This window comes from Triticum aestivum, chromosome 6B (genome assembly GCF_018294505.1).
Source record: "Triticum aestivum cultivar Chinese Spring chromosome 6B, IWGSC CS RefSeq v2.1, whole genome shotgun sequence".
Classification (NCBI taxonomy): Eukaryota; Viridiplantae; Streptophyta; class Magnoliopsida; order Poales; family Poaceae; genus Triticum; species Triticum aestivum.
Window position 1 is genome coordinate 236,666,767 of NC_057810.1, and position 13,033 is coordinate 236,679,799.

At 48.0% G+C, this 13,033-nt stretch overlaps 1 pseudogene; it reads left to right on the plus strand.

Moving 5' to 3' along the window:
• The first annotated feature begins 722 nt into the window (after positions 1 to 722).
• LOC123136759 (glycosyltransferase family 92 protein Os08g0121900-like) lies at positions 723 to 3,288 on the plus strand (annotated as a pseudogene).
• The last annotated feature ends 9,745 nt before the right edge of the window (positions 3,289 to 13,033 follow it).

A 13,033-nucleotide genomic window follows, 5' to 3' on the forward strand; every position in this document is an offset into this window, starting at 1 on the left:
CCATGGACTAGGCCAGCTGGGCTAGGACCCCCTAGTCCAGGACACCGTCAGAGCCCGGGGAAATTTATTCTGACGCGACGTTGTTGTAATAGATTCAAGAGCGACTCCCTCAATCCTAACCCTACTGAGAACCCACCCAACGTACAGATCCAAGGTTCCCCCTCCGTCCTACCACCTGAGCGGCCGACAGAGGGAGATGGAACCAGCGACAACGTTGGCGGCACACAAAGGTATCTGCTTGCCTGGCTAACCCCAATTGCTCGGCCCCCATGACGAGGTTCTTGGAGTTAGAAGGTACTCCTACGTAACAGAGAAGGTAACATGTTTTATTGTCAAAAAGAAGGAGAAAAAGGAGTCCACTTTGGCTTAAAAGCCAAAGAAGCTCCTAAATAGGGGCTTTTGGCTTTGGCTTTTGGTCCAAAGTGTGAAGTCACTAACTATTCTCCTAACAGTGAGTCCAGCGGGCTGGACTTCATATAGGAAGACGCGGGTATTTTTCGAGTCCAAAATTTTCCATAGAATGGAAAGAGCCACCGACGACCAAATCTTGTTGCCGAGGTCAACCAGAGAGGGGACGCCCCTGATGAGATGAAAAATCTTCCATAGAATGGAGAAAAAAACAGCCTGCCTTTTTTTTATATAAGAAACAGCATGCCTGATCGTAAGTTACGTGGAACCCAATCCAACCGAACCGACCCAGCGGCCTGCCAGCCTGACTCAGATAAACCCAATCCGTACCCCTAAATAAAACCAATCCGTGTTCGGGTCGGGTCGAAAACCCTAAACCCAGATGGATCGAGACCGTCTTGTCGCAACCCCGCAATCGAAGCTCTGCTCCCTGCTCCCGCGAAATCTCAGTCTTTCGCCTTCGAGCTCCAGCCAAATCACGCTCCTGCTCCCGCGAAATCGAGCTCCTGCTTCCGCCGAATCCAATATGCCGCGACACCGCCGCTGCAGCCGGCTGCGCCGTATCGTCGGCGGCGTCTCAGTCGGAGCTCTCCTGCTGTTAGCCGGAAGCGGAGGCCATAACGCCTACTCGGGCCGCCCGGTCTTCTCGCTGCCCCTCGGCCTCGGCGCCCCCTTCCCGCTCGTCGCCGACAGTTCGGCGCCCCCGCCCTTCCCGTTCGCTGCCGACTTTTCACCGTCGCCGTCCCCGCAATCCCAATACTCGCCCTTCCGCCTCAGCGATGACAGCCTCGCGCGGCGCCTGCTGCCCCTCCGCCTCCGCGCCAGCCAATCGCCGCCGCTGCAGGACGCGGATGCGGTCCTCCTTCCCGACCAGGAGGTCCTGATCCTGGACGACGCTGAGCCTACCGGCAACGCCATCTGTGCCTTCCAGGGTGGGGCGTCCTCCCCGGCGAGATCGCTCGGGAGGCTGCCGGCGTCCGGACTTCAGGCATACGTCTGCCGCCTTCCCGACCCAGCGCAGAGCTTCCAGCAGCTCCAACCGCCGCTCTTACTCCACTCCTCCACCTCCTCGGCCTCCGCAGCTGCTCCAGATCCCCCTTCTCCTTCTCCGGGCCGCGCATTGCTTAACTGGACCAGCGACCCGATAGTGTTTGACTCGGCTCTTCTTGACGGAGGCGACGTGCTCGTCTTCGCTAAGGGAATCAACCGCCGCCAAGGCCTTCAGTGCCTGTATCGCTACAGCGACGGCGCCGATACCATGCTGGCAACTACACCGGCAATCACCTCAGTACAGCAAGTTACTCGTTGCCCCTCGCCGCAGACACCTGTCAAGTCAGGAGGAAGCACCAAGATTCTTGTCACACTAGGGGTCACCGGCGAGGATCCCGTGCCCTCCCTTGCAACCTTTCGTCGACAGCAAGCTGAATCTTCTTCGCTGACTCCTCACAAGAGTTCAATTTGCGCCTGCACAATGGGACGCAACATCTCCAAGTTTCTCAGGGAGTGGGCACTCTACCATAGTGCGATCGGCGTGGATCAGTTCTTTATCTACGACAATGGCAGCGAGGACAACCTGGCAGGCCTAGTGGCGCAGCTCATATCCTCCGGGCTCAACATCACAACCGTGCCATGGCCTTGGACCAAGGTCCAAGAAGCTGGTGTGTCTCATTGCGCGGCCACACAGCAAGCTTCGTGCCAATGGATGGCTGTCATAGATGTCGATGAATTCATCTTCTCAACAAGCTGGGCAGGATTAGAGAAGCCATCAAAATCTTTGCTAGAGCCCGTCATTTCTGTTGATGATAGCGTTGGCCAAATATACCTTGCTTGTTATGATTTTGCCCCCTCGGGCCAAACAGCACATCCACCAGGAGGGGGTCTGCCAGGGCTACACTTGCCGGTTGAAGAGCCCGCAGCGGCACAAATTCTTGGTCCGTCTCGACGCCGTGGAACCATCCCTCATGAATGTGGTCCATCATTTTAAGCTCAAGCCTGCTTTCAAAAGCATCTGGACCGCGTTCGCACGTGTTAACCACCACAAATACCAGGCTTGGTCGGAGTTCAAAGTCAAGTTCAAGAGGCGCATGTCCGCTTATGTGGCTGATTGGAAAGATCCGATCAACCTCGACTCAAAGGACCGGGCTCCTGGCTTAGGAATTGATGACACCGAACCAGAAGGCTGGGCCCAAAGATACTGTGAGGTTAAAGACAATATCCTTCAGCTGTTAACTGCAAGATGGTTCGGTGTCGGATTTGGGAACTCTCATTAGCTCCAGTCAGATCAGGTAACACACACTGGTAAGATCTACCACCTCTCCCCCTCTTTTGCATAGTATTTTCTGTTTATTTACACTAACAAAACGTAAATCAAAACCGCTAAGTTTTCCAGAATTAAAAGTTATCTCTTAAATTGGATGGTATACACCTTTTAAATAGGCTTTAGTTTTTTTTGTGTGTTAAAAATAGGCTTTAGGTTGATGGGGAAGCACCACAATACGTGTGTGTTGCTCAATGATGAACATACTCCCTCTAGTCTAGTTCTGAAGAAGCCCCCATAATGCAACTTTTACTGCTTATTTTTGTGAGATATTAGTACTATAAAACTCTGAAATTATACTTTATGAGAGTCAACCTTTATTTTTATTATACATTACTGTAAAACTCTTCAAAATAATACTTTTCTGAAAATACTTTATGAGATAACCTAAACATGGTTTTCACATATCCAATGCAAAAATATTATGAAATATAGGGAGTCAAAGTTTGAAGAATGTTTGTTGAACCTATGCCTAAAACCTGCAACTTTTTAAGAACTAGAGGAGGGGGTATATTAACCTGAGAGCATTTTCCCTATCCATAGTTATCAGTGTGTTTTTGTTATTCAAGTTCTTGCTGTCCTCCTTTTTCTATGTTGAACTTTTAAGAACAGATTTACATTCATTTTGCCTTGATACTCAGCATGTGACATGGTGCTTTAATATTGGTTCTTTTGCTAAAATTGGATGACTTCTTTTCCTTGAATGATTTTGGCTTAACAGTTGGGCTTAGATCAGTTGAATTTGTAATGCTTAGCTGGAGCACGAATGAAGCCTCATTATTTATTTATTTTTATTTTGGGTCTGGGTGGGCTGGATTACTAGTCAGTGAAAGCTTCACCCAAATGATTTCAAATCTTATTTGTTGATTGAGGTCCATTTCTTAAATATCTCTATTGGCTGCTCCTTATGGTTGTTTGGCTTCAATTCTGAAACTAGTTCATTGAGATGCTGGTCTACACTTTGTTGGCTTTTCCTTAATAAACGAATCTTGGTTTATGAATTATGATGCATTTAAGCTTTGGCTTATGTGGTTTTGTTCCAGTTTTGACTTGTTTTAATTGGCTGGAAACATCTTTGGAAAAAGTCTTTCTTGATATGGAACTCATACATCAAAATGCATCTCCAATGGAGAATGCGACATTGTCAGACTGAACTTGCAAGGTGAACATGTAAACCAGTGTATTGAAAATTACCTTTGCTTCATGGTCTCTACTGATCCAAAGAAACGGGTTCAGCATTTACCCATGGGTGAATACTGGTACAACAGTTCTTTTCATTCGTCTCTCCAAGAGACTCCTTTCGAGGCCTTATATGGATATCCACAGCCACAATTCAGTGAGTTCTCAATGGTAGGCACTACTGACAGTGAGGCACAGACAACAACTGCTGTCAACACTGAAGCACAATCTCTTAATTGCCCAGTGGCTCATGAAAAAATATGCAGATCGCAAGCTAGTCGGAAGGACTCTCGCAGCAGGTGACATGGTTTACTTGAAGCTTCCGCCATATCATCTGAATGCTTTCGGCCTTCGCTCTCACATCAAGCTGCAAAGGAAGTTTTAAGGACCATTTCGAGTACTGTATCATGAGGGCTATGTTGCATATCACCTGCAGCTGCAAACGTGGGTATCCACCCAGTGTTCCACATCAGCTAGCTGAAGAAACACATCGGACCCAATGTAGTTCCCTGTGCTGATTTACCTCTAGGTGATCCTGAACAGTGTACCAGAACTGAACCTGTTATCGTACTTCAGACCCAACAGATCCCTCGCAACAATCGACCGGTTGTCCAATGGCTTGTACAATGGGAGAATTTTCCACTGGATGACGCAACTTGGGAAGACGTAGATTTCATGAAGCATACATTCCCAGCCTTTTTCAAGAAGACAGTTGAAGCATGGCGTCGTCAATCTTCAGCTTCTTGAAGACAAGATCGCGCTTGCAAGGGGGCATTGTCAGACTGAACCTGCAAGGTGTTCTAGTCTTCAGTTAACTGTACCAATTGAACGGCTGGGGATTCACGATGGAGAAGAAGATCGGACGGCTTGCATTCGCTCACCGTCTACCTCTAGCTTATTTACTTTTCACTGTTGCTTTTCTTACCTCTTTATTCTCTCGCCAACCACGGCTGTAACAGAACAATGTATGCGCTATATGGGATAAGCCCCGATCAATCAATAAAGCACTACGCGGCCTCCCAAGGGAGGTGAGATGCTTCTGATATTTCATTTTATGACTTCTTTTCTTTGAATGGTTTTAGCTTAATGGTTGGGCTTATATCAGTTGGATTTGTTATGCTTAGCTGGAGCACTACATGAAGCCTTTTAGTTTTATTTTATTTTTGGTTTGTGTTGGCTGGACCAATAATTCATGAAAGCTTCACCCAAATTATTTCAAATCTTATTTGTTAACTAAGGTCCATTTCTTAAATATCTATTGGCCGATCCTTGGTTGTTTGGCTTCTGTTCTGAAACCAATAATTCATGAAAGCTTCACCCAAGTGAAGTCGTGATTTATTTTGAAAGAATTTTTTTTTTGAAAGAAAGAAGTCGTGATTTTGGTGACATGTTGGTCTGCACTTCCCTTTAGAAAATGAATCTTGGTTTTCTATGACTTTAAAGTTGTTGTCCAATTCAAAAAGAACTGGTTCTACATCTCCTATTCGTTTTCCTTGTGCATCCAAACAACAGAACTGTGCCATATTTAATTCCAGAGGAGTTGAAACCCAACTTAAACATTCAAACGAGGTTCAAGCTTCATGAGAGGCCGGGAAGTGAAAATCTCTCCCATTTTTTAGGAGAAAGATCTGACTGATGAAACCGCCGGATCCTCTACCAACGCTGCGCTGGTCGGCGACCTTTTCCACCGCCGGGCTAGATGGTTCGCCGGAGTGGCAAAGTGGCTCACTATTCCTAGATCGACCTGGCCTGTGTTTCCTCCGGAACGGCGACGGAAAGATCGTCGAGGGGAGGCATCTCCGATCAGGTGAGAGGATCAAGAGCGGAGATGAGGTGGTGCTTCTCGACTGCGTCGTGCGTGTCGGCGTTCGCGTCTTTCCGGATCGGCGGCGGCTGACGCTAGCTCCAGGTGCCCTTTCGCCGGCCTCGCGGTCACCCTCTTTGTCTTCCTCCTCGCCATGCTCGGGATCAAGATTTCAAGCCTTAGCTGACGTCGGGGAGGAGACGGGTGAGGTCTCGGATGCCGGGCGCTTAGCGAATGAGGTGGTGGACGCTGTCCTCTCCAGGGATGATGTTCACGGATGCGATGATACCCCGGAGGGTTCCTGGTCATTGGTGCGGCCCAGGAAGAAGAAGTTGGACGCAGAGCTCCTGCAGGAGTTCTGGAATGACGTGGGATACCCCACACCGGCGTCCAGGGTGTGGGAGAAGGGCAGCGGCAGCTCATCCGGCAAGGAACAATCAGATTCTCCTCACGATTCTTTGTTGCCGTGCAGGAATGAGACTACTGCTGGTCCGGTTGCTTGGCCGGAGTTTCCACGGCCGCCGACGGTGCCAGCGCGTCAACGTCGCGGGGTTTGCATCCGGCCATGGAAGGGACCGCTCCCGCGCCCCAGGATAACGCCGCCGGTGGCGCTGGCTGCGTTCCTGCCGGTTTCCCAGACGGGTGCGTCGGCGGCGGTGGTGCAATCTCCATCGGAAGAAACGGCCGCGCTTTCAGCGGCAAGCGATGATTGCGCTCGCGGTCAAACGATGGAGCGTCGGTCTCCAGCTGCCGGTGATCGCGCTTCTGTTCGGATCATGCAGACTCGGCCTTCGGCCTTGTTGCAGGATCGTGGGCCCTGCCCGAGCGTGGCCAATCAGGCCTTGCGGTTGGGCCGTACGATCAGGAGGGTGGACCTGTTCCAGTACGAGGAATCGGGATGGGGAGCTCCTAACCGGGAGCACCTATGTGCCGCTTACTGCGGCAACCAGTCAGGGCTTCGCACAGGGCGCCCCCCAACTGGGCCGGCCCAGACAGGCAGCGAGCGGTATAAAAACGAAAGAAAACGCAAAGCTTCTGCGAGGAATCGATCTCACAACCGCGCACTTGTTGAGCGTGGTACCTAACCACTACGCCTGATTGAATACTATAAAACTAGTAACATCACCAGATCCGGTTAATTTTTCTTTTTTTGATTTTTTATTGCGATTTCTGAATATATTTTTAAATGTAAGAACGTTTTTTAGGAACACACACGAGTTTCAAAATTTTAAGCATTTTTTTGAATATGTAATCAAATTTAAAAAAAGTAACAATTTTGAAGTTGTGGACAAATATTGAAAAACCGGAATATTTTTTAAAATTATGATCAATTTTGATAAAAAAGAAAAGTTTTTTGAAAATGTGAGCAATATTTAGAATTGTTAAAAAAACTAAAAACAGGAACATATTTTGAATTTGTGAACAAATCCTGAAACAATATGAACATTTTGTTAAATTCCGAACAAAATTTCACAATCATGAACATATTTTGACAAAATGAGATCATTTTTTGAATTTGTGAACACTTTTCAAAAAGAGGAGCATTTTTTAATTTGTGAACAAATTTTGACAACGGGAACATTTTTTAATTTGTGATTTTTTTAAAACGGGAACATTATTTTAGAATGATGAACAATTTTTTAAAGATATTATTTTTTTAAAGAAAAACGTACCAAATAAAATTTGTAAAACGATCATTTTTTAAAAATTGCAAACAATTTTTGAAACGTGAACAAGTTTTGCAACCTTCCAAAAAAGTGTTCTCGACCTGAAATTTGTTCAAATATTCAGGAAAATGGTCTATATTTTGAAAAAGTGCGTATACATATTTTGAATTCCTGAACATTTTCATAGACAAGAACATTTTTTTGCCTAGGCGAAGAAAAAAATTGAAACTGCAGAAAATGATTTTGAAAAACATGAAACTTTTTTGAAGTTGCGAACAAATTATGAAATTCTGAACAATGTCTTAAAGCACGATTTTTTTTGAATTTTTGAACAAATATTTAAAATGAGACATTTCATGAAATTATGAACATTTTTTGAAACAAAGCAAACAAATTTTGCAAGTTATGAATAAAATTTGAAAACAAGAACATTTTTTGTAAATATGAACAAAATTAGTAAAATGCGAACATTTTTGCAAAAAAAAAAAGAAATCTGAAAAAGAAAAATGAAAATGAAAAGAAGAGAAAATCAGAGAAAAAAGTAAAAGAAAATAAACAGAAAGAGGAAACAAGGAGAGAAAAGGAAAAAATAAATTAAAAAAATCCGGTTCAGGAACCTTCTAGAAGGTTCCCAAAACCGTACAAAACCGACTGGGAACCTTTAAAGGTTCCCAAAACCGGGAACGCTGAAAACGCGCAGACGGGCCGGCCCAAAACCGAACGATCGCCTGATCGCCTGTGCCAAGTAGCGTCTGTTTGCCGCAGAGAGCGGCGAATAGGGAATTCCCTCCTAACCGGCGCCTTAAGCGCCGGTTCAGGCAGCTGGTGCTCACACTCCGAACCCATGGGCCGGCCCACCGCGCGCAGTAGAAGGAAAAAAGGTCTCGCGAAAAGAACACACAACCTGTGAGCACCAGCGACTACAAGGAACGCGAACTATTTAAGACCAATCCATCATCGCTATTTATTAGATTTGCGAATTATTAAATTTTTTAATGTATTTTTCGTTTTTTGTTCAAGATTACAAAACGTGTTCATAGTTTTCAAATCTATTCACTTTTTCAAATTTTGTTCTACATTTTAAATTGTTCAGTGTACATCAAAAAATGTTCAATGGGTATTTAAATGATTTTTCAGCGCATATCACAAAATTGTTCAATTTGTAGTTAAAAATTGTTCAGATTATATTACAAAAATCTTCAATGTATAAAATTTGTTCATCTTATATCAAAAAAATGTATAAAATGTTTTAAATTATTTCAATGTATATCACAAAAATATTCGCCGTGTAGTTAAAATTTGTTCATCGTATACCAAAAAAATGTTCAGTGTATATTTGAAAATCTCTAGTCGTATATAAATTTTGTTCATGTTCTCAATAATTGTTCACGTCTTAAAAAGTTCATGTAATTTTAAAATTTTCATCGAATTTTAAAAAAAGTTCATCGATTTGATAAAAGTTCATTCAATTTTAAAAATGTCACGAATTTTAAAAAGAAAATAAAAAAGGAAAATGAGAAAAGAAAAAGAAAAATCGAACCAGAAAAAAAGAGAAAAAAACGCCCAGAAATCAATGAGCAGTGAAAGCTGGTTTATGGGCTCTCGCGGCCTACGTAAATAAAAGAACGAAAATAAGTAAAAGCACATAGTCTATACGGTGGTCTGTTGGTTAGTGCGCAGCTGTTTCAACAGAGAGATCGCGAGTTCGAGCCCTCACATTGGAAATAAGGTTTTTGCTTCAGTTTTTTAACAGAAAAAAAGAGAAGGAAACGGGCTGGCCCAGCGCGCGCGGGGGTATGCGCCCGTTTGCGGAAATAGAAGAAACGGGTGCTTAAGGCGCCCGTTAGGAAATGCCGCCGGGATCCCCTAGCCGTGCCTTTGGTAATCCACGTCTGCACACCTCGTCATCTCGGGATCCGCTGCCGCCGACCTACGCTGCTGTGCTGCGCCGGAGCTCCTCACCACCCATGGCTGGCCGGAATGGGAGCCAGACCAAGGGGGCGCCGCCGCGGGGTCAAGCTGCTCCGAGCCCTGGAGTCGCTGCCGGTTTTGGTGTACAAGCCGGGCCTCTTCGCTTTGGAGTGCCGCATGCATTGAGCTCCACTACTCCTCCGACCGTCCAGCAGGTCGCGGCTCCGACGCCAGGACCGGTCGTCTTCGGTGCACCCAGCAACCAACCTGCGGCTGATGCCCTCCCCCCCCCCCCCCCCCGCTTGCCGTCCAAGGAACAAGCGCAAAGGGGGGCGTCGTGATGCGGGTGCGGTCACCACGGCTGCGCGATCTTCGCCAACGTTTCCACCGCCGGCTGTGGTGGCAGCCCCTGCTGCTCAGATACAAGATACAAGAGATATCAATTCCGTAGCTTTGGCCACTGTTGAAGCAACTGGACAAATGCCGAAAGGAAAAAGAACTGGTCTATGGTGTTTCAAATGCAGATCAGATGATCATCTTTCCAAAGATTGCACGGTGGTTCACCATTGTCATATCTGCAACAACCACAAGCATGCTATGCACCGCTGCCATGTTCTCAAGCAACCAAGGCCATGTGCTTTCCTCGGTGGTTGTGGTCTAGTAAACGCAATGTTCGTACAGCTACCAGACTCGCTCTTCAAGGAGCATCTTGCACCACCAACTTTGCCGACAGCTTTGGTTACGATCTCTGGTGGTTCTTTGTCTACTGATGTGGTCGAGGTTGAGGTTGCTAAGATCGCCTCGGTCCAGACTTCATGGAAGTGGGAAGCCATCCCTCATGAAGCCAATACTTTCTTAGTTTCCTTCTCGTCTGTCGAAATTTTGCAGCGTGTTGCCACTTTTGAGTACAATGTGAAATCGCATGGCGTGAAGATCGCTTTCAGTGAATGGAAAGCTGAGGAGCTACCATCCGTTCTTCCTTTGCAGTCTGTATCGGTTCATGTCATGGGAGTCCCGCCACCACTGCGCCATTTCCTTGGTCTGTGGGCGGTTGGATCGGTTATAGGCGCCACTCAGGACGTTGACTTGGTTTGCTTGCGCCGACATGGTATAGTGCGAATCCAGGTGGCTGTTCATTCCTTGGATATTTTCAGCAAAAAGCATGGGTCTGATGAAGCCTCGGTCTCCTCTGATGTTTACGTCAAGCTTAATGGATATGCGTTTCGGTTTGTACTTGAGGATGATTTTGTCCCCGACGCTGACTTCATTCTGCGGATTTGGGAAAACCATGATGATGGACATAATGACGGTGCTAACGGGGATGAAAATATGCCAGATAGGGATGCGAACAAGAGAACAAAAAGTGTCCAGTCCGTTGGTGAAAATGCAGCGTCTGGAGCTTACACAGGTTACAATGTTCCCATGCAGACTACTCATCTGGGCTTTGAGAATGCTACAGTTCCATCCAAAGGCAGTTTAGTGCATAATGATATGAGGCCTTCTTCGCTACAGGTGCAGGTGTCAGTTGACTGTACAAATATTGTGTCCATGCAGACGGCCTCACCTACGTCCGCACCGGGCCATGCAGCGGCTTCTACCGCGCCCATGCAGAGGCCAGAAGCTACGCCTACACTTGGCCATGCAGTGGCTCCTATGGCGCCCGAACAGCAAGCCGTGGATAGGGCTGCTGCGGGGCCCGTGGCTGCATATGCACCCAAGCAGTCTTTTGCAGAGGCTCCTGCTAATCATGTGTAACGTCCCGGATTCGATGCGCCAGGTGTCCGTCAGTTATTCGCCGTCATTGCCATGTCAGTTTGCTTGCATGTTGCACTTTGCCATGTCATCATCTGCATTTCATATCATGTCATCATGTGTATCTCATTTCGCATTCGTGTTCGTCTCATGCATCCGAGCATTTTCCCCGTTGTCCGTTTTGTAATCCGGCGCTCCTATGTTCCCCGGCGCCCCCTTTTGCCTCTCTTTTGTGTGTGGGTGTTAAACTTTCTCGGAATGGCCCGAGGTTTGCCAAGCGGCCTTGGTATAGCACCGGTAGACCGCCTGTCAAGTTTCGTGCCATTTGGAGTTCGTTTGGTACTCCAACGGTTAACCGGGTAACCGTAGAAGCCCTCTTTGTGTTGCAGCCCAACACCCCTTCCAAAGTGGCCCAAAATCCAGCAAAGTCTCTTCCATGCTCTCGGTCGTTCGATCACGATCGTGTGGGCGAAAACCGCTCCTCATTTGGACTCTCCTAGCTCCCTCTACATATAAATAGGTGCCTTCCCCTCCAAATTCGCGGATGTTTCCTACCCTAACCCTAGCCTCTCTCCCTCTCAGCCGCCAGACGTGTCCGCCCGCCGCCGGACACGCCCGCGCCGCCCGCCGCAGCCAATCACCGCCCACCACCTGTCCCAGCCGCCGCCAGGCCCGTCGGGGCCCGAGGCCGGCCCGCCCCGGGCCCGATCTGGGCCGTGCCCCTCCGCCGCGCCCCCGCGCGCATCGCCGCCGCCTCGTCGCCGCAACCCCGCCGCCCCGGCCGCCGTGCCCGCCGCCGGCAAGCGCCGCCGCCGGCCCCGCCCTCCGTCGCCTCGCCTCGGCGTCCGGCCTCTGCCGCCGGCGCCCCTGCGCCCCCGCGCCCGAGCCCATCCGCCGCCCCGAGCCTGCCTCTGCCCCGCCGCCGGTGAGCCGCCGCATCGCTCGGCCTCACCCGCCGTCGACCCCGCCATCGCCGGCGCCTCCCTCTGCCGGAGCCGCACCGCCCCTGCGCCTCCCCTTCACCCCGCCGCGTCGCCTCCGGCCCGATCCGGCTAGGAGCCGCCGGATCCGGCCTCCTCCCGTCTTCCTCGCCCCCTCGCCGGCCTCCTCCGCTCGCCGGAGTTCGCCGAAGTCAACTCCGGCCAGATCCGGTCCGGGTGGACCAGATCCACCGGTCCGGCGATCCAAAAAGAGCCCCATCCCGGATCCCCTCCGTCCCGGGTCCTCCCCATCCCAATTTCCCGCGAGGTGAAATACTGCCAAGTCCCTTAATTTGCACATTATCATGCCATGTTCATCGCATAGTATCTCTGCATCCGTTGCTCCGTTTCATGCGTGTAATATGTCAAATTGTTCGCCTCAACGAGTACTTCATTTCATCTTATTGCATCATTTTCATTTGAGCTCATCTTGATGCCCGAAATGCTGTTGGAAGAGTGCATGTTGATGTTAATCTGCTGAAACTGTTATAACTTGCTCATTTGTCATTTTTGCCATGATTGATGTGTGCATCCTATGAGGTTGATGTCTACATGTGTTTTGATCTATGCCATTCCATCTTTCCAGAGGTGCAACCCATGTATTTTTGTGACTTGTGTAGTGAGTGCATCAAGCTTGTTAAGTGGGGTACTTGCTGTTGCTGTTTTCCTGACTGCTTCTGTTATATTTTGTTGCTATGTAAACATGTTGTTACTAATCATTCTATGCATAATCTGGAGATGTTCTATAAACATATTTTGATCTTCATGTCATCCTCTATCCATCCATGCACCTGGTTGCATTTATAGGTTGCTGTAGCTTGTTGTAATCTTGCTCCAAAGTTGCTTGATGATGTTGCTGTCAGCCTGTTAACATTAAGTTCAATGTTTCCATGATTGTTTCCTAGTGATCCATGCACCCTATGAACTTGTTCTTGCCATTCTTAGCTTCACAAACATGCCTTCTTACTGTTGGTTGCCTTGCTATGCCATGTATTGCTCTGTGGTGAGTGGTTCA